This window comes from Ricinus communis, chromosome 2 (genome assembly GCF_019578655.1).
Source record: "Ricinus communis isolate WT05 ecotype wild-type chromosome 2, ASM1957865v1, whole genome shotgun sequence".
Classification (NCBI taxonomy): domain Eukaryota; kingdom Viridiplantae; phylum Streptophyta; class Magnoliopsida; order Malpighiales; family Euphorbiaceae; genus Ricinus; species Ricinus communis.
Window position 1 is genome coordinate 28,559,267 of NC_063257.1, and position 19,554 is coordinate 28,578,820.

Consider the following 19,554-nt stretch of genomic DNA (forward strand, 5'->3'; position numbering starts at 1 on the left):
GATAAGGAATCTTAGGTTGATATTCCCTAACTAGAATTGTTTTCACCTTTTGTCCCTCAAGTTCCCTATCCTTACTGCTCGCCTCAACCTACACATCAACAGTGGCGTCATCAAAAACAGGCTTAGAAGGACCTGAAACTAACTTACATGAACGCAAAGTGATGGCATTCACGTGCTCCCTCGGGTTAGACTCAGTGGTGCTCGGGAGCGCTCCTTGCTGCCTCTTAGACAACATCTTAGAGATTTGGCCAATCTGGGTCTCCAAGTTCTGAATCGAGGCCTGCTGGTTCCTAAGTGCACTATCAGTTTGCTGGAATCTCATCTCCGTAGACGTCACAAACTTCATCATAAGCTCCTCTAAATTTGACTTCTTTTCTGGTAGAGGAGGAGCTTGTGCAGGCCCAGTTGAATGTTGCTGCGGCAGCTGATGAAGTCTTTGAAAACCAGGTGGACCCTGAGCCTTATTGTTCCTCCAACTGAAGTTGGGATGATTGCGCCACCCAGGATTGTATGTATTGCTGTAAGGATCGTTCTGCTGCCTTAGGGCATTCTCCATATAGTCAACCTGCTCAACATCAAAAGACATAGCAGAATTAGATGGAAAAGTAGTAGAGGATGAAGCAAACATATCTCCCGCAGTACAGTTCACACTATAATGCGGGCCACCACAAAACTCGTAGCCAACGTTCACTGCATGAACCGTCATATGGAGTTGGTCAATCTTCTTGGCTAGAAGCTCCACCTGAGCTGCCAAGGCTGCTGTAGAGTCCACTTGGTTGACTACTCCCTGTCTTCCTGGTCGGCTCTTAGAGGATTGCCACTGATAGTTGTTCATGGCCATTTCCTCTATCAGGTTCTGAGCCTGCTCGGGCGTCTTACTGTTTAGGGCCCCACCTGCTGCAGCATCCACCATCTGCCTCGTTGCAAGGTTCAACCCGCTGTAGAAGGTCTGATCCTGCATCCACACTAGCAATCCGTGATGTGGGCAGCATCTCAAAAGATCTTTAAACCAATCCCATGCATCGTACATGCTTTCATCATGAAACTGCACAAAAGAAGATATGTCATTTCTAAGTTTAGTAGTTTTAGCGGGAGGAAAATACTTATATAAAAATTTTTCAGCCAACGCCCTCCAGGTAGTAATTGTTTGCTATAGAAGGGATTGCAACCATCTCTTAGCTCTATCCCTCAAGGAAAATGGAAACAATCTCAGTCGAATGGCGTCATCGGTTGTTCTGTTTATCTTGAATATGTCACAAATCCCTAAAAAATTAGAGATATGTGCATTAGGATCCTCGCTGGGCAATCCTCCAAACCGCACGCTCTGCTGGATCATCTGGATCACGTTGGCTTTTATTTCAAAATTATTGGCCGCTACAGCAGGTCTGACTATACTAGTTTTCGTCCCATCCAAAGATGGTCGAGCAAACTCGTACATCGTCCTCTGATCCTCATCGGCCTGGGGGTTGAGGTTCTCCATCGTGTCAGTTCCTTGAACCTGAACTGTAACTCTGTCCTCCTCCTCAACTGCTTGCAAACGTCGTCTCAATAATCTGAGAGAGCGCTCCAGGTCAGATAAGGGTGCTATGGGATCAGGGTTAAAGCTCCTGGTCATATACTACCTGAAAACGACAACCAAACAACCACCAATCAATCAAAAATAATATAACAATAAATAATAAAAAATAAAAAAGAATAAATGAATAACCAAATAATGACTAAATTAACACAAAAATAATTCACTCTAGTTCACCGTTACTGTTCCCCGGCAAGGCAGTGAACCTATCGATGCAGCCTAGCACTAGTGAGTATCAAGGTCGTATCCCTGGAGATCGGGTGAACCTAGAGTTACTACTATTTGCTATGTTATCTAGTCTGAAATAGGGTGTGAAAGTTCTAATGTTACCAGTTAATGGTTATGAGTGCAAATAAGTAAATGAAGGACAACGAACAATCAAAAAAAATTGCAAAGAGAGAAACAAACCCAAAAGGGGGCCTAAGTGATGGAATTCTAAAGATGGATTTTATGGATTGCCGATCTTGCTTACCCGTGCCTAAATCCTGAATTTAATCCGGTTCCTCTCTCGAGCTTACCGAGTTCCTAAACCTGCACTAACCTAATAGAATCTCTTCCTATCGGATTACTACAGATTAGCATTAAGCATGATTTAAAACTATTAAGAGTTATTAATTCTTAATCCGGCGAGTAAATCAACCTTATCTCTAAGTGTTAACTACCAGTTCTTACTATTCAATGTCCATTTGTAACAAGCATTTCTCAATGTCAAGAAACAACCCACAAACAATTAATTCAATGTCTCAAATTAACTGAATCAAACTTTTATTACTAAATAGCAAGAAGATTGCAAGAATGACAATTACAAATCTAACAATTAAGCATAATCCATCAACAAAGGTGAACCCCAATGGGTTCAAAAGATCTAGCTACTCATGTTCATGGTTAAAGCAATTAAGGAACAAAATAAGGAAAAGAAAATTAAAGGCATGTACACCCTTATCTTTCAAGTTGAATGAGAAACCCTAAATTAGCAAATTCGAAATCTCAAACCCTAGTTGCCTCTTAAATGCTCCCAAAGTTTGTCTTGATCTTCAATTCGATGTTGGAACAAGTGAAATCCCTCCTTCAATTGATGAATTTGTTCTCTCAAGGTCTACAATTGAGGTATAGGAAACAATTGATTGAGTGTGTGTCTTGGAATTGAGTCAAAAATTTGTGTCTTTTCCAAAAGAACTCAAAATTGCCTATATAGTTGATTCAGCATGGCCGGAGTCCAGGCTGTGATGATTCAGCACGGCTAGAGTCCAGGCAGTGCTGAATCTGTGGAGTCTATTGTGCTGACTCCTTCCAAGCCGTGCCCAAGCCGGTGCTGAGCCACCACAGGTCGTGCTGAAGGCCGTGGTGGCTTCGGAAGCCATGCTGAAATGGCACATTTGGGGATAGCTTCTTGGCAATTTAGCACGGCCGGAGTCCAGGCCGTGCCCAACCCTCAGGGTGCTAGTCCTCGCCCAATTTGATGGATTTTGGTCCGTAATCACACGTATTTCCCTCGATTATTGATGGTGTCCTTCGAAAATGACCTGAAACGAGAAAGGAAGCAGAAGACTAGTGATTTTAGCATAAAACGGGATAATCATGCATAAAAATGTAAACAATCGGGCATGAAAACATGTGAAGTATGATGCTTATCAGCCTACCCAAAAACCAACTTAAATCACTTTATTATATGCATTTTAAATATCAAAGCGCTCAAATTCTGACTAGTATTACGCTTGGATTAATAACAAATAAGACGAGTTTTGCCTTACACGTGTGGATTTACATCTCGTCCTGCTTGATCATCAAGATAATCCCTAATGCCATCGGTCAAGCTTGCCAACTGCGCTCCCAAGAGAAAGGAAAGACATGAAGGATAAGTGTTAAAGAACCTCCAAGAATAGAACCCATGAACTATACTCCTTATAAACCCGTGAATCACTAACTTGAAAACCCAAAGAACAACTTGAAATCAAACCCTAGGATCATCTAATCAGATTGTAAGATGAAAAAAATTAGAATATAAGGAAAACTAAGTCCCTTAAACCCCAATTCCAAGTACGCAACAAGGATAGATCAACTCCTTGATAAGTAAGTTTTGCATTCAAATAAGAACACAAGATACAAGCAATTTTGGCTTGAAAGAAAGTAAAAACTTTAATTAATCATAATCTACTAAAAGGCATACGTATTTGATATGTTTTAAAGACAGATCCAAAGTCCTAAGAAGAATAAAACTTTTACTTAACTAATCTGATCTAATATGAGTTTCCTTCCAGGCTTAGAAAACACTAACATCTAACAAAATATTATACTAACAGCTAAACAAAGCCTTTATAAACTTAGACTTTAGGAACATTAAATAAATTACATCATATTTCCATTGCTTTATTAATTTTACATATTTCTAATTGAATTTCTACCCTCTATGCATGTGAAAATTGGTTCTTGGTGTGAGAAATTAAGGAAAACTATACGAAAGACACTTGAAGCTCTCAAAGCCGATTCAGCTTTATGTTGAGCAAATCGACTCTACACCATGAGCCGATCGGCTGTGCATAATTTGTATGCTGATTTATGAGTTTTTGATGTGTTTTTGGTAATCTGATGTACTGTAACTTAGTTTTAGGGTATTCCTTTCCAATTTTTTAGTTGTAGGTAGGTTGTAATAGCTAGTTCTATTCTTTAGTCTTGCTTTATCTATAATGGATGCTAAATATCTGCTTTGTGATAAACTAATTATGTTAAGCTGGCTCATAAAATTTGGAAGTACGAGAGTTATTGACTAATCAACTCCTCTCTAGTTCTTGATTTGACTTTAGTTTATTCATCATTCTTTATTTATTGATGCAACAAAGACAAGAACTACAAATGATCCTTTAAGCTTTCAAGGAGGTCCAATAACGAGATCCAAGTCCAAGAGGATGCAAGAAGCTTTGTTGGAATTAATTAAAGACATTTGGAGTCTTCAAACACAGTAAGGCTTAGCCCAAGGCTTAGGATTGCAAAAAGGGATCAAAAACATCAATTTAGTGCAATAAGTTTGGATTTAAATAAAAGGTCCAATACAATTCATTCAAAGCTTTTTTATTTTCATTTTTATTATGTTTTCTTAAGTTAGGGTGTGATTAGTTGTCATTTGGAGTTACACAATGGATGCACATTATTAGTTATAATTTGGAGTTACAAAATGGATACACATGATTAGTGGTCATTTGGGAGTTACAAAATGAGTGCCATCAATGTAAAAACAACCACTTTTAATGAGTTTTAATGGGGATTGAAGGTGAAAACGTGGGAAAACTCAAAAAACATCCATTTAGGGTTCTTTGTCTTGTTTTGGCTATAAATATCGAAGCCAAATCCATTTGTAAAAATCAATTGATGAATAAGAATCTTTATTTGCTCTTTGTGAGTGTTTCTGCTTAAGTTCTTGCATTAACTTTGAACTTATCAAACTATTTTTAGTTTGTGGCATTCTTTAACTAAAATCTTTTGTTTAATTCTTAACTTATCAATTCATACTTGGTTTGTGGCATTTGGAGTTTAATTCAAGTGCTAGTTTCATTATTGGAACTAGTTTTCTCTAACTTCACTTGAGGAGATTTTTAGGTTTTGGAATCATCTTGATTGGAGGGTCTCTTCTTGCATTCCATATTATCATAACTCATTAGTTATTAGAGTGTATGGTTGCTAAGATGATGATTTCGTGTCATTTGGTATCAAAGCTTGCTTCAAATTGAAGTTTGCTTATCTTTATGTTTCAGTTTTTTTCCTTCTAAGTACTCTTTCTTTTTAAAGTTTACACCTTTGTGTTCATAAAATAAATATTTGTTGTCCGTTCTTGTTATTGTCTTTGTGTTGTTCTTAATTTCTTTTCACTTTTGTTATTATCATAAAAAATAAATCAAAAAAGATCAAAAGATCAAAACAAAAGAAGTTTTGGGTGGCATAAAAACCCTGTTCTATTCTTTTCTTTCATTATTTTCTTATGTCTAACTACTTTAGATTTGGCCTTACCTAACAACTTGATCTAGACCAACGTTCTTCTTTCACTCCATTGAATTACCATAATATAATTTGGTTTGTTTAGGTGATTGATTCATCTAAGAATCTAAAGCAAAAGCAAGAGAGGTAAAAGGCAATAGTGGTGAGACTAGCATCAAGAAAAAGCCAAACCTCGAGTGAAACACGAGTGCTGTGACATCTTAATTGAGAGAAACATGTAAGGGAGTGTTTTTGAGAGCTAGCCTAAATTGTTTTTCAGGTTTTGCATAATGTCAAAAGAACATGTTTCAAGTAGTGTTGGAGCATCCATTGAGCAAACTTTGCAAGCAATACAAAAGGAGTTAGAAAGAATGTATAGGTGGATGGATGATGTTGTTGAAAGTATGAGAAGGCAAGGTGAAACTATTACTAGGATTCAATATGAGCCTAGAAGAGAAAGGCAACTAGCCTTTTGAATAAGAGGATTATGTTGCTCAATATGACTTGGCGGATGACCAAGTAACCACTCTTGGTGGAAATGACCATCCTAGGAGACACAATAGGAGATCAAGGAAAGATGGTGTAGATTGTAACCTAGGTAGCATAAAAATGAAAATTCCTTCCTTTCAAGGAAAGAATGATCCTGATGTCTACTTGGAATGGGAGCAAAAGGTGCAGATTATCTTTGAATACCATAACTATTTGAAGGAGGAAAAGGTAAAACTTGTCGCCGTTGAGTTTTGTGATTACGCTAGTGTTTGGTGGCATCAATTTTGTAGGGAAAGGAGATGAAATGGAGATAGACACATAGGGTCATGGATGGAGATGAAATGCATCATGAGGAAGAGATTCATTCCTAACCATTACTATAAAGATTTGCATCAACGATTGCAAACTCTAAGGCAAGGAACCATGATTGTGCAGGAGTACCACAAAGAAATTAAAATGGCTATTATTAAAGCAAATGTGGAGGAGAATAGAGAGGCCACCATGGCAAGATCCTTGAATGGTCTAAACAAGAATATTATTGATCTTGTGGAGTTGCAACATTATGTGGATCTTGAGGAGATGGTGAATGTGGCCATGAAAATTGAAAGGCAACTCAAGCAAAAAGGTCCAAGTAAGTTTGATTCTAAACTTAATTTGAGTTCTAGTTGTTCTAATTGGAAATCAAATTGGAGTAAAAAGGATGATAAATTTGCTAAGCCTAAAGTTAGATGAGAATAAGAATAAAAATGAAATAGGCAGTAAAAACAAAGTTGAGAATCAAGCTAATCAATCTAGAAACTTGAAGTGTTTTAAGTGTCTTGGACATGGTCATTATGCACGTGATTGCCCTAATAAGAGGACCATGATTGTTAGAGATGGAATTGTTGAATCTGAAATGAAAATGAAAATGAGAATTATGACATGCCAACTTTAGAGGATGTTAGTGATGTTGAGTCTGCTAAAGGGGATGTGTTAGTAGTACAACGCACACTTAATTTGCAATGTAAACATGATGAAGATGGAGAGCAGCGTGATAATTTGTTTAATACTCATTATTTAATTGCTAATAAGTTGTGTAACATGATTACTGGTAGTGGAAGTTGTACTAATGTTGCTAGTACTTTGCTTGTGGAGAAATTGATATTACCAACTACCAAACATCCAAGGCCTTACAAGTTGCAATGGTTGAATGATAGTGGTGTTATGAAGGTAAATAAGCAAGTACTAATTTCTTTTTCCATTGGGAGATATAAGGATGAGGTGCTTTGTGATGTGGTTCCCATGTATGCTGGACATGTTTTGTTGGGAAGACCTTGGCAATATGATGGGCATGTGATTTATGATGGGTTCAAGAATCAATATTCCTTGGCAATTGATGGACAAAAGTTCAATCTAAGACCATTACCTCCTAAGGCCATTTTTTATGATCAAATGAGAATTAAACAACAATATGAAAAGTTTAAATCTTCATATATGGAAAATTTGGGGAGGGAGCAAGAAATAATGAAAAAAGAAAAAGGTGAGGTAAGTGGTAAAAGTGAATGTAATGGGAAACACAAGATGAGAGAAAACAAGGGAGATGAGAGTGAAAGAAAATGAATGTGTATGCAAAGCCAAGTGATGTGAGGAAAACACTAACCTTGAGCCAGCCCTTACTTGTATTCATGTACAAGGAAGTTTTGATGATTTCTAACAATCTTAACAAGGATTTGCCAAGTGTTGTTCTTGAGCTTTTGCAGGAACCTGAAGACCTGTTTCTCGAAGATGTGCCTAAAGGATTACCACCAATTCAAGGAATTGAACATCAAATTGATTTTATTCCAGGTGCAAGCATACCAAATAGGCCAGAATATAGAAGAACCCCGGGGAGAAAAAAGAAATCCAAAGGCAAGTGAGTGAGCTTATGGATAAGGGGTACGTAAGAGAAAGCACGACTCATATGCGGTTCTTGTAATTTTAGTGCCTAAGAAAGATTGTTCATGGAGGATGTATGTTATTTGTCATGCCGTCAATAAAATAACGGTAAAGTATTGGCATTGATGTGTGCTACATGTGTTAGCTACAATCTAAGGCAGTGTACCTATCGATGCAGTCTAGCACTAATGGTGAGTATCAAGGTCGTATTCCTCGGGAAAGTGAAAGCCTAGAGTTACTCCTTTGTTCTTTGTTATATTAACCTAAAATGAGTGATGAATACTTTCTAAACTAACTAATAGCTACAAGCTAAGTTCTAAGGGAGATGTAGGAGTAATTGATAAATAAAATAACCAAGACAAGAAAGCAAACCCAAAGGGAACCTAAACTAGTTGGCAATCAAACAAATGATAAAGGATTGGTGAGTCTAATTATGCTACCTGTGGACGAATTCTTAACCGAATTCAGTTTCTCTCTCGAGATAACCGAATTCGTAAATCTAATAACCTAAAGTTGGAATCTCTTCCTAACGATTGATTCTTAAATTAGCATTAAGCTTTAATCCGCCTCTATTAAGCTTTGTTAATTCTTAATCCGGCTAGTTAATTATCTTTATCTCTAAGCGATTATTAACCAGTTCTTGCTATTCAAAATTCCAATTGCCAAATGGATTTTTCAATCATACAAAGCAATCTAAACACACAATTCACAACGTCTCATGAATAATGCATTATCTTATTAATACTGAAAGCAAGAAGAATACAAAACTAACCCAAACAATCCAACAATATAATATCAAGTCAACATAGTAAAGAAATCCCAATGGATTTAATCAATCTAGCTAATCATGTTCATTATCAAAATCCACAAGAATTTAATTACAACAATGAGTAAAGGTAGAGAAACCCGATTACACCCTTGGATGAGAGTAAACAACCCCAATTCCTCTTGCTCGAATTGAATCGAATCTTGTTCCTCTTGCTCGATTTGAAAACCAATCAACGAACCTCACCCAATCTTCAATCCTTGAAGGGAATTTGATTGAAACCTTGATCCAAGTCTCCTTTTCCCTTGGTTCCAGCTCAGAAAACCTTTAGAGAGAGAAATATTAAGGTTTGAGACATTCTCCCCCGCTCTCTTTCTTTCTTTCCTCTCTTCTTTCTTTTAATTAATTCCCCCTGTCACCGCCAACACGGCCGTGTTGATGCCTGTGTTCCCAACACGGGATGGTGTTTATGCCCGTGTTACTTTCTGTGGTAGTGCTCCCTAAAAACTTCTTTTTCTTTGATGTTTGATGCACTCAACACGGCCGTGTTGGTGCCCGCGTTAGGAACACGGCCAGTGTTGAAATCAACACGGCCCTGTTCAGCTTCCTCATGCGCATACTTAGCTTGTTTTGGCAGCTTTGACGTCCAATTATGCTCCAATTCTTCCCTTTATCATTCTTTGACTTTTTTTGGACCTAATGCATACAAACAGACGCATAGGGTGAGTGTTGAGACCAATTCACATCCAAATGTTCATAAAATCAATCTTAAAAACCCTATTTAGATGTGTGTATTTTACGCACATCGACCTTGATACTCGCCATTAGTGCTAGACTGCATCGATAGGTACACTGCCTTAGATTGTAGCTAACACAAGTAGCACACTTCAAGTTTTTGGCGCCGTTGCCGGGGAATGTTTGAATACTAGACTCAAATTTGCTATTTGTTAATTTAGCCATTTTTTTATTTTTATTATTTTATTTTATGGTTTTTATTATTATTTATCTTCTTTTATTTATACATATTTATTTAGTTAATTTTATGATTCGGGTAGTGGATGATAAGGAGGTTCAATGCTAAACTCTTTGTATGACATGTTGGAAAATGAGATTAGGAACCAAGAGAGTGCTAAAAATTGGGATACCCGTGCATCTTTAGAAGCTCGAGTGGAATCGTTTTGCAGGGCTACCGATCAACTCTCCACTCCTATCCTGTCATCTCAAGTTTTTTATGAATTTTGTTATGGTTTACATTTGAGTAATGATTATCCATTATATAGAGATGTTGCTCATTGTTCTTATAACTATGAACAGGTGAATTATACGGGAAGTTGGCAAAATGACTCGTATGGAAGCACCTACAATCAAGAGTTGAGCATTCATTCACCTTTTGGATGGAGCTTAGATGGCCAAGAACCACCAGAATTTCAGCAGCCTAATCTTGCACCATCAACTCAAGGTGAAGAGTTAGTGTCAGAAGAGCTAATGATGAGGTTTATTACAAGTCTTGAGGATAGATTCCAACAAACAGAGAGGATACTTGAAGATCAAGAAGCCTCGATTAAGAACATAGAGCATCAAGTAGGCTTAATCTTCAAGTTACTAGCTGAAGAGCAATTGGGAACTCCATCAAACGCTATTGAATCCGAGGAACATTTGAGCGCCTTCACTTTGCATTCAGGTGAGAATTCTTCTAGTTTATCTATTATGTTTGACGATGATGCTTCTGTGCAGGACGACTCTTTGAACATGGATATAGAACTAGAAAAGGAAGAGGCAAACATGATCCTTCTGGAAAACTACCAATAAGAACGTACAGTTGATGATGCTGAGTTGTAGTGAGAGGAATTTTTGGTGGATTTTCCACAAGTCCCTTCGATGATGGAAGATGAGCATGAGTTATTCAATGAAGAAATCTTGGAGGAGCTCGAGTTTCTTCTAGCAAGTGAACCAAGCCAGGGACTAGAGAAAACCATCGACTTTCCTGAAGAAATTTTCCAACCGTCGATCCTTCCAATTGGTGAAACTTCAGCTTTCAAATTAGAAGAGCCCTTAGAGCATCATGACTACGTGCAATTATACAAGGAGCGAGTTTTGCCCATCATACTGGTAGCTTGCTTGATAGTCGAGAAGAGGAAATTGACGATTATCCCTCTAAGCGGATACTTGAAGACATTTGCTTGGAAGAAGGATGGATGGTCATCAATCCCCATCGTTTGCTTGTCACCATGAGTCTAGCTAAGAAGACTCATCACATAAAAAAGAAGCGCTTTTGGGAGGCACCCCAAATTCTATTTTTCAATTTTAATAATTTACCCTTTATTCTGAACTTAGTTTGATTAGATTTTACAGTTTGTTTTTGGTAAGTTTTATTTATGTTGAGTGTATGAGTTGAGGACTTATTGGTTGTGCAGGTGAGAAAGAGTGAGAAAGTGCTGAGAATCGCAACTTTTGCATTTTCTGGAGATCAACACGGGCGTGTTCAAGACTGTGTTCATTAACACGGACCGTGTTCTAATTGAAGAAAATTAAGATGAACACGCTCACAGTAGGCCACACGGGCATTTATGCCCGACCGTGTCCCCGTGTTCCATAAACACGGGCGTGTTCTAAGAAGTTGGTAAGTCGGAATGTTTAAATTCGCTTAACACGGCCCAATATCCAGACCGTGTTCCGGAACACGGCCTTGTTGGTGAACACAGGTGTGTTCCGTACACTGCCTTAGATTGTAGCTGCATAGGTAGCACATCAAGTTTTTGGCGCCGTTGCTGGGGATAACGATAAAGTATTGGCATCCTATACCTAGGCTAGATGACATGTTGGATGAATTGCACGGTGCTTGTGTGTTTTCTAAAGTGGATTTAAAATCTAGATATCATCAAATAAGAATGCGTGAGGGTGATGAATGGAAAACCACTTTCAAAACAAAATATGGATTATATGAGTGGTAGTTATGTCATTTAGTTTAACTAATGCTCCAAGTACTTTTATGCAATTAATGAATCATGGTTTGCGCGCTTTCATTGAAGAGTTTGTAATGGTTTATTTTGATGATATTCTTATGTATAGCAAAACTTTATATGAGCATGTAATACACTTAAAGCTTGTTTTTTATGTGTTAAGGCAAGAGACATTATATGTTAATATTAAGAAATGTACTTTTTGCACTAATGAAATTACATTTCTTGGATATATTGTTAATGACAAGGGAATTCACGTTGATAAAAAAAAGTAAAATTAATTAGAGAGTGGTCAAAACCTACTAATGATAGGAAATCATCATCTTACCAACCATACACCCCAATAACTAATGAGTTATGATACATATGGAATGCAAGAAAACATCCTCCAATCAAGATGATTCCAAAACCTAAGGATCTCCTCAAGTGAAGTTAGGGAGAACTAGTTCCAACAATGAAATTAGCACTTGAATTCAACTCCAAACGCCATAAACCAAGTATGATTTGATAAGTTAAGAATCAAACACAACATTTTGGTTAGAGAATGCCACAAACTAAAAAAAATACTTTGATAAGTTCAAAGTTCATGCAAGAACTTAAGCAAAAATACTCATAAAGAGCAAATAAAGATTATCATTCATCAATGGATTTTACAAATGAATTTGGCTTTGATATTTATAGCCAAAACAAGAAAAAGAAACCTAAATGAATGTCTTTTGAGCTTTCCCACGCTTTTCCCTTTAATTCCCCTTAAAACTCATTAAAAGTGGTTGTTTTTTACATTGATGGCACTCATTTTATAACTCCCAAATGACAATTAAACATGTACACTCATTTGTAACTCCACACAACACACATATAACTCACACCTAATAAAATAATCCTTAATTAAATAAAGATAAACTAAAACAATTACTTAAGCTAAAACCTAAAAGATAAGAACCCATATAAATATGAATTAAGCCTATAGGCCTAATCATAGACGAATGGCTTTTATTCTTCAAAATGGATTGAATACTTCATTATACGGTTGGACTCTTGTTTTCATGCATGAGTTGCATTTCCATTTTGGACCTTTTGGTGCATGCCTTTTCAATGGGATCTCATGGCAGCCTTGATTCATATCATTCCCCCTTTCTTGAAAGAAAATTCGTCCTCAAATTTTGCCCAAATATTGCGAAAGAAATAAACATATAATATCAAACGGTAATAGAATGCTATCATCAACCTGCAATTCCTTCGCAATAGTGATTATAGGATCTTTAGAACAAATAATATTTTTAGTACCAATAAATCCAACATGCTCAAAAGATTCAATAAATCAAACACAAGATTTTGGTTAGAGAACGCCACAAACTAAAAAGAATAGCTTGATAAGTTCAAAGTTCATGCAAGAACTTAAGCAAAAACACTCACAAAGAGCAAATAAAGATTATCATTCATCAATTCATTTTTTAGAAATGAATTTGGCTTTGATATTTATAGCCAAAACAAGACAAAGAAACCTAAATGGATGTCTTTTGAGCTTTCCCACGTTTTCCCCTTTAATTCCCCTTAAAACTCATTAAAAATGGCTATTTTTTAAATTGATGGCATTCATTTTGTAACTCCCAAATGACAACTAAACATGTGCACTCATTTGTAACTCCACACAACACACATATAACTCACACCTAATAAAATAATCCTTAATTCAATAAAACTAAACTAAAACAATTACTTAAGCTAAAACTCAAAAGATAAGAACCCATATAAATATGAATTAAGCCTAAAGGCCTAATCATAGCCAAATGGCTTTTATTCTTCAAAATGGACTGAATGCTTCATTATAAGGTTGGACTCTTATTTTCATGCATGAGTTGCATTTCCATTTCAGACCTTTTGGTGCATGCCTTTGCAATAGAATCTCATGGCAGCCTTGATTCAAATCAACTAGTGTGCATGATGTTGGGAGTTTTCATGGTCTTGCTAGCTTTTATAGGAGATTCATTAAGGATTTCTCTATAATTGCTGCACCTTTAACTGAATGCATTAAAAAGAATATGGGTTTCAAGTGGGGAAGTGAACAAGATGATGCTTTTAACTTGCTAAAAGACAAACTTAGTTCAACACCTTTACTTACTTTGTCTAACTTTACTAAAACCTTTGAGGTTGAGTGTGCTGCAAGTGGAATAGGTGTTGGTGGAGTCTTCATGCAAGAAGGAAGACTAATTGTGTTCTTTAGTGAGAAGCTAAGTGGAGCAAGTCTAAACTACCTAACTTATCAAAGAGTTTTATGCCTTAATAAGAGTTTTAAAGACACGGCAACACTATCTTTGGTATAAGGAATTCATTATATATACCGACCACGAGTCTTTGAAATATCTCAAAGGACAAGGGAAGTTAAGCCATAGGCATGCTAAATGGGTGGAATCTATTAAATCCTTTCCATACATCATCAAGTACAAACAAGGTAAAGAGAATGTTGTTGCCGATGCTCTATCTAGAAGGTATGCTCTAATTTCTACACTTGATGCAAAATTATTGGGTTTTAAGTTCATTAAGGAATTATATAAATCATACCATGATTTTGCTAATGTATATGGGGCATATGAGAGATGGAGTTTTGATAAGTTCTATATGATATAATGGTTTTCTTTTTAGAGAAAACAAGTTATGTGTGCCTCAATCTTCTTTAAGAGAGTTGCTTATGAGGGAGAAACATGGTGGGGGTTTGATGAGGCATTTTGGTGTGAGAAAGACTTCAAATGTTTCTAGTAATCATTTCTTTTAGCCACAAATGAAAAGAGATGTTGAAAAAATATATGAAAGATGCATCACTTATAGATAAGCTAAATCTAAAGTGATGCCTGACGGGTTGTATACTCCACTTTCCATACCTAATGAACCTTGGGTAGACAATTCTATGACTTTGTTTTAGGATTACATAGGCAAGGGGAGGGAAAGATTCTATTTTTATTATTATTGATAACTTTAGCAAAATGTCACATTTCATTCCATGCCATAAGACAGATGATGCAACTCATATTGCGGGGTTGTTTTTCAAAGAAACTGTGAGATTACATTGAGTTCCAAGGACAATTGTTAGTGATAGAGATGTCAAGTTCCTTAGCCACATTTGGAAGACACTTTGGAGCAAGTTGGGAACAAAGTTTCTATTCTCAACAAGTTGTCATCCATAAACGGATGGACAAACACAGGTGGTTAATAGGACTTTCTCACAATTACTGAGGGCAATAATTCAAAGAAATTTGAAGAATTAGGAAGAATGTTTGCCACATGTTGAGTTTGCAAACAATAGGAGTATTCGTGCTACAAAAAGTTATTCATATCTTGAGGTTGTATATAGGGTCAATCCATTTACTACATAGATTTACTACCATTACCCATTGATAAGGATAATTTTAAAGGCAAGCAAAAAGCTGAATCTGTTAAAAGCTCACATGAGAAGGTGCATGCTCAAATAGAGAAAAGAAATCAACAATATGAAAAGCAACACAACAAGGGGAGAAAGAAAGTTGTATTTGAGTCGGGTGACTTGGTTTGGGTGCATTTGAGGAAGGAAAGATTTCCAAGCCAAAGGAAGTCTAAGTTAATGCCAAGAGGGGATGGGCCATTCCAAGTCCTTGAAAGAATTAATGACAATGCCTATAATCTAGATTTGCCAAGTAAGTATGGAAATATGAGTGATTCTTTTAATGTTACTGATCTTTCTTTATTTGATGTAGGTGATGAAGCTGATAACGAGGCTAATTCGAGGATGAATCCTAACGAGAAGACAAGGAATGATGCAACAATGACAAGAACTATAAATGATCCTTTAAGCATTCAAGGAGGTCCAATGACAAGATCCAAGTCCAAAAGGATGCAAGAAGTTTTGTTAGGCTTAATTAAAGATATTTGGGCTGTTCGAACACAACAAGGCTCAGCCCTAGGCTTAGGATTGCAAAAAGGGACGAAAGTCATCAATTTATTGCAATAAGTTTGGGCTGAACTCAAAGCTCCAATATAATTGATTTGAAGCCTTTTTATTTTCATTTTTATTAGGTTTTCTTAAGTTAGAGTGTGATTAGTTGTCATTTGGAGTTACACAATGGATGCACATGATTAGTTATAATTTGGAGTTACAAAATGGATGCACATGATTAGCTGTCATTTGGGAGTTACAAAATAAGTGTCATCAATGTAAAAAAACCACATTTAATGAGTTTTAATGGGGATTAAAGGGAAAATGTGGGAAAGCTCAAAAGAAATTCATTTAAGGTTCTTTGTCTTGTTTTGACTATAAATATCAAAGCCAAATTCATTTGAAAAAATTAATTGATGAATGATAATCTTCATTTGTTCTTTATGGGTGTTTCTGCTTAAGTTCTTGCATGAACTTTGAACTTATCAAACTATTTTTAGTTTGTCACACTCTCTAACCAAAATCTTGTGTTTGATTGTTATCTTATCAATTCATACTTAGTTTGTGGCATTTAGAGTTGAATTCAAGTACTAGTTTCATTATTGGAACTAGTTTTTCCTAACTCCACTTGAGGAGATCCTTAGGTTTTGGAATCATCTTGATTGGAGGATGTTTTCTTGCATTCCATATGTATCATAACTTATTAGTTATTGGGGTGTATGGTTCCTAAGATAATGATTTTCTATCATTAACTTATTCATATTTAGATTCTAGTTTCTTTTTCTTATAGAATGAGGGCTTTCGCACTATCGAAACTGCATATAACCGAATCCTTGAGGGTAGTGAGCATATTATTTCAAGTTATGGGTTCTTTTAGGAACTTTGCGGACTTATTTAGACTCACACTAGTGAACATAGACTTATGCTCATGTTCTTCCTTTCTTTTGTGTTCTTTCTCTACCCTTGTGTTTCAATTAATTCAATTTGATCCTTAAGCTTAGTGATACAGAAGAGAACAAAGAACTTGTAATTTCTTTCCTTATCGGATCAAATAGGACAAGATGTAAATCCACATGCATAAGCAAGAAATAATGTTGGTTTTAATTAATCCAAGCATAATAAAATCAGAAAAGCGAGCATTTTGATCTTTAAGACGCATATAATGAAGTAATTTCGTTCTGAGTATTATTAGGTAGGCCCACGAGAATTTTTCCTTATTTACGTTAAGCTCGCTCAAAAAATTTAGGACTACGAGAGTTGTTGACAAGTCAACTCCTCTCTAGTTCTTGATTTTGTCTTTAGTTTATTCTTATGGAATGAGGGCGCACATGCAATGAAAGTAAGTTAGCATATTATTTCAGTTTTCTATTTTATGGAAAATCAAGTTATGGGTTCTTGCAAGAGCTGGGTGGACTCGTGCAAGTGAACATAGACTTAATGCTCACATCCTTTCATTCTTTTGTGTTCTTTGTCTACCCTTGTGTATAAATCAATTTGATATGATCCAGATGCTTAGTTATATGGAAGAGAACAAAGAACTTATGATTTCTTTCCTTATTGGATCTGAAATCCTACCAACATTCTCATTCTTTTTATTTCTTTTGTGCCTCTTTTTCTAATCTATGTCCAACATAATCACGACTTTTGATTGAAAGCACATGGAAGCGATAATCATAGGCATCGATCCAATCCTTTGACAAATGTGAAAAAAGAAAATTAGTTGATTAAGTATTGATATCTGATATGGAACCTCCATAAATAAGCTTGAGAACCCCTTTTGACTCATGGACCCCTAAAACATTAACATGAAAACTCCATGAACCAATTCGGTTCAACCCCAAAGAAAGGTTAGAAGACAGATTTCTCAGAAAGATGGTCAAGAATCCGAACCTAAGGAAAACTAAGTACCTTAAGCCCCAATTCCAAATACGCCATAAGGATAGATCAACTCCTTGATAAGTAAGATTTGCATTCAAACAAGAACACAAAGACAAAGCAAACAAGCTTTAAGTTAAAAATACTAATTATTATTCGACTTCAACTTAATTTTTACATCAAAATTTGTACTAGCCTTATATTAGCCTTAGAAAACTCAAAATCTTCACTAATAAGGATTTACATCTCATCTAAGATAAAGATAACCTTACTAATAAAAGAGATAACTTAAAAAAGTCCTAGTTAGGTTAAAATACATGTGTGGTCGGCTAAAATAAGCCATAAAATCCTAATTTACATAAGTCATATAGAGTTGGTCTCATAACAGCGTCAAAAGTAGCAAATCATTATCTTTTTTACCATCTTCATTCACCATGTCTTCAAGATCTTTATTGACTTCGGTAGAGCATTGTAGCTTCTCTACATCATCAATGTTAGTTTCCAATGATAGCTTAGATTTGGCTTCATCTTTAGGCTGCTTATATTGACTTTCAACCCACTTCTTCATTTCTTCTAAACTTTGCTAAATTGTTTCACAAGCGCTTCTTATAGATCTTAGCTCTATTGAATATTTATCCTCCTTAACTTGACGCAGTTGTCTCACTAATTTCTTTAGCTTATGTTTAGGATTACAAAAATCCCATGGAAAATCTTGATGATAATCATCACTCCTTTGTCCCAGCCATGTATCATAAGATTGATAATGAAGATCTTGATGTTGTCTTACAAACTTCTCAACACATAACTCAAGTGTTTAACACTCAAAACAAATCAGAATTAAAATGACACAAAAAGAAGAAGACAAAACTAGACTTAATAATAAGATTAAGCCAAAACACAATAAAAAATGTAACAACAAGATGTAATGGAGAATAACTAATATTAATAAATGAACAATAAAAGGTACAGAGTAAAACAATTTTTTTTTTTTAATTTTAGAACTCTAACAATTGACTTAAATAAAAAACTAATAACAAGAACCGAATTAAAAGAAAGAACAAAGAAACACAAAAAAATCAAAATTGACTAATGAAAATATGAAAGGATAAAATATGATCTAGAGCCAAAGCTTTGATACTAAATGATATGAAAACTCCATGAATAAGCTTGAGAATCCTATTTGAATTGCGGACCACTAACACATTAACATGGAAACCCCAAGAACCAATTTGGTTCAACCCCTAAGAAAGATTAGAAAACATACTACCTGGAAAGATGATCAAGAATTAGATTAATGAGCCTTGAACTTAAATCCAATTGTTCAAGCCTTGATATGTCCTTAGCCCAAATGTCTTGGATAAGCTCATCGAGTAGTAATTTGAATCGAACTAGGACTCCTAGTTGAATTAGGATTCCTTTTGTTACTTGAACTCCTAATATCATCAAGATTCCTTATAGGACTAGGATTCCTAGTTGAGTTAGGACTGCATATTGGACCAGAATTTCTTGAGCTAGTAGGATTTGCATCATCAAGACTCCTTGTTGGAGTAGAATTCATTGTGCTAGTTTGGTTCGTATCAGAGTTTCTCCTGAAACATGCCTAATGAGAAAACAAGAAACAAAGTTGGCATCATTTGATATAGGAAGGAATGACCAAAACAAGCACTAATACTCCTAAAAAACCACGAGGGGCGGCTGCCTACTTGGCTTGGTACTTGATGATTAATGGATCATTTGGGCTTAGAACTTGATCTTCTTGACTTGGTTGGCTACTTGGCTTCTTGGGCTTTAGGTTTGCATCAGTTCCCTTAGGCATGATGACTTCAGATGACACAAGGATTGGCCTAAGGAGTCATGGGAATTCAATTGACAACTAATCATGTGCATCCATTTTGTAACTCTAAATGACAACTAATTACACCATAACTTAAGAAAATCTAATAAAAAAATGAAAATAAAAATGCTTCAAATGAATTTTATTGGACCTATGAGTTCAGTCCAAACTTATTGCACCAAATTGATGATTTTGGTTCCTTTTTGCAATCCTAAACCTTGGGCTGAGCCTTATTGTATTTGAACACTCCAAATGTCTTTAATTAAG

At 35.9% G+C, this 19,554-nt stretch overlaps 1 non-coding gene across 1 annotated transcript; it reads left to right on the top strand.

Annotated features, from left to right (window-relative positions):
- The first annotated feature begins 971 nt into the window (after nt 1-971).
- Nucleotides 972-1,078, top strand: LOC112536728. Its single transcript, XR_003080693.1, has one exon. It is a non-coding gene; the product is annotated as a small nucleolar RNA R71 (small nucleolar RNA).
- The last annotated feature ends 18,476 nt before the right edge of the window (nt 1,079-19,554 follow it).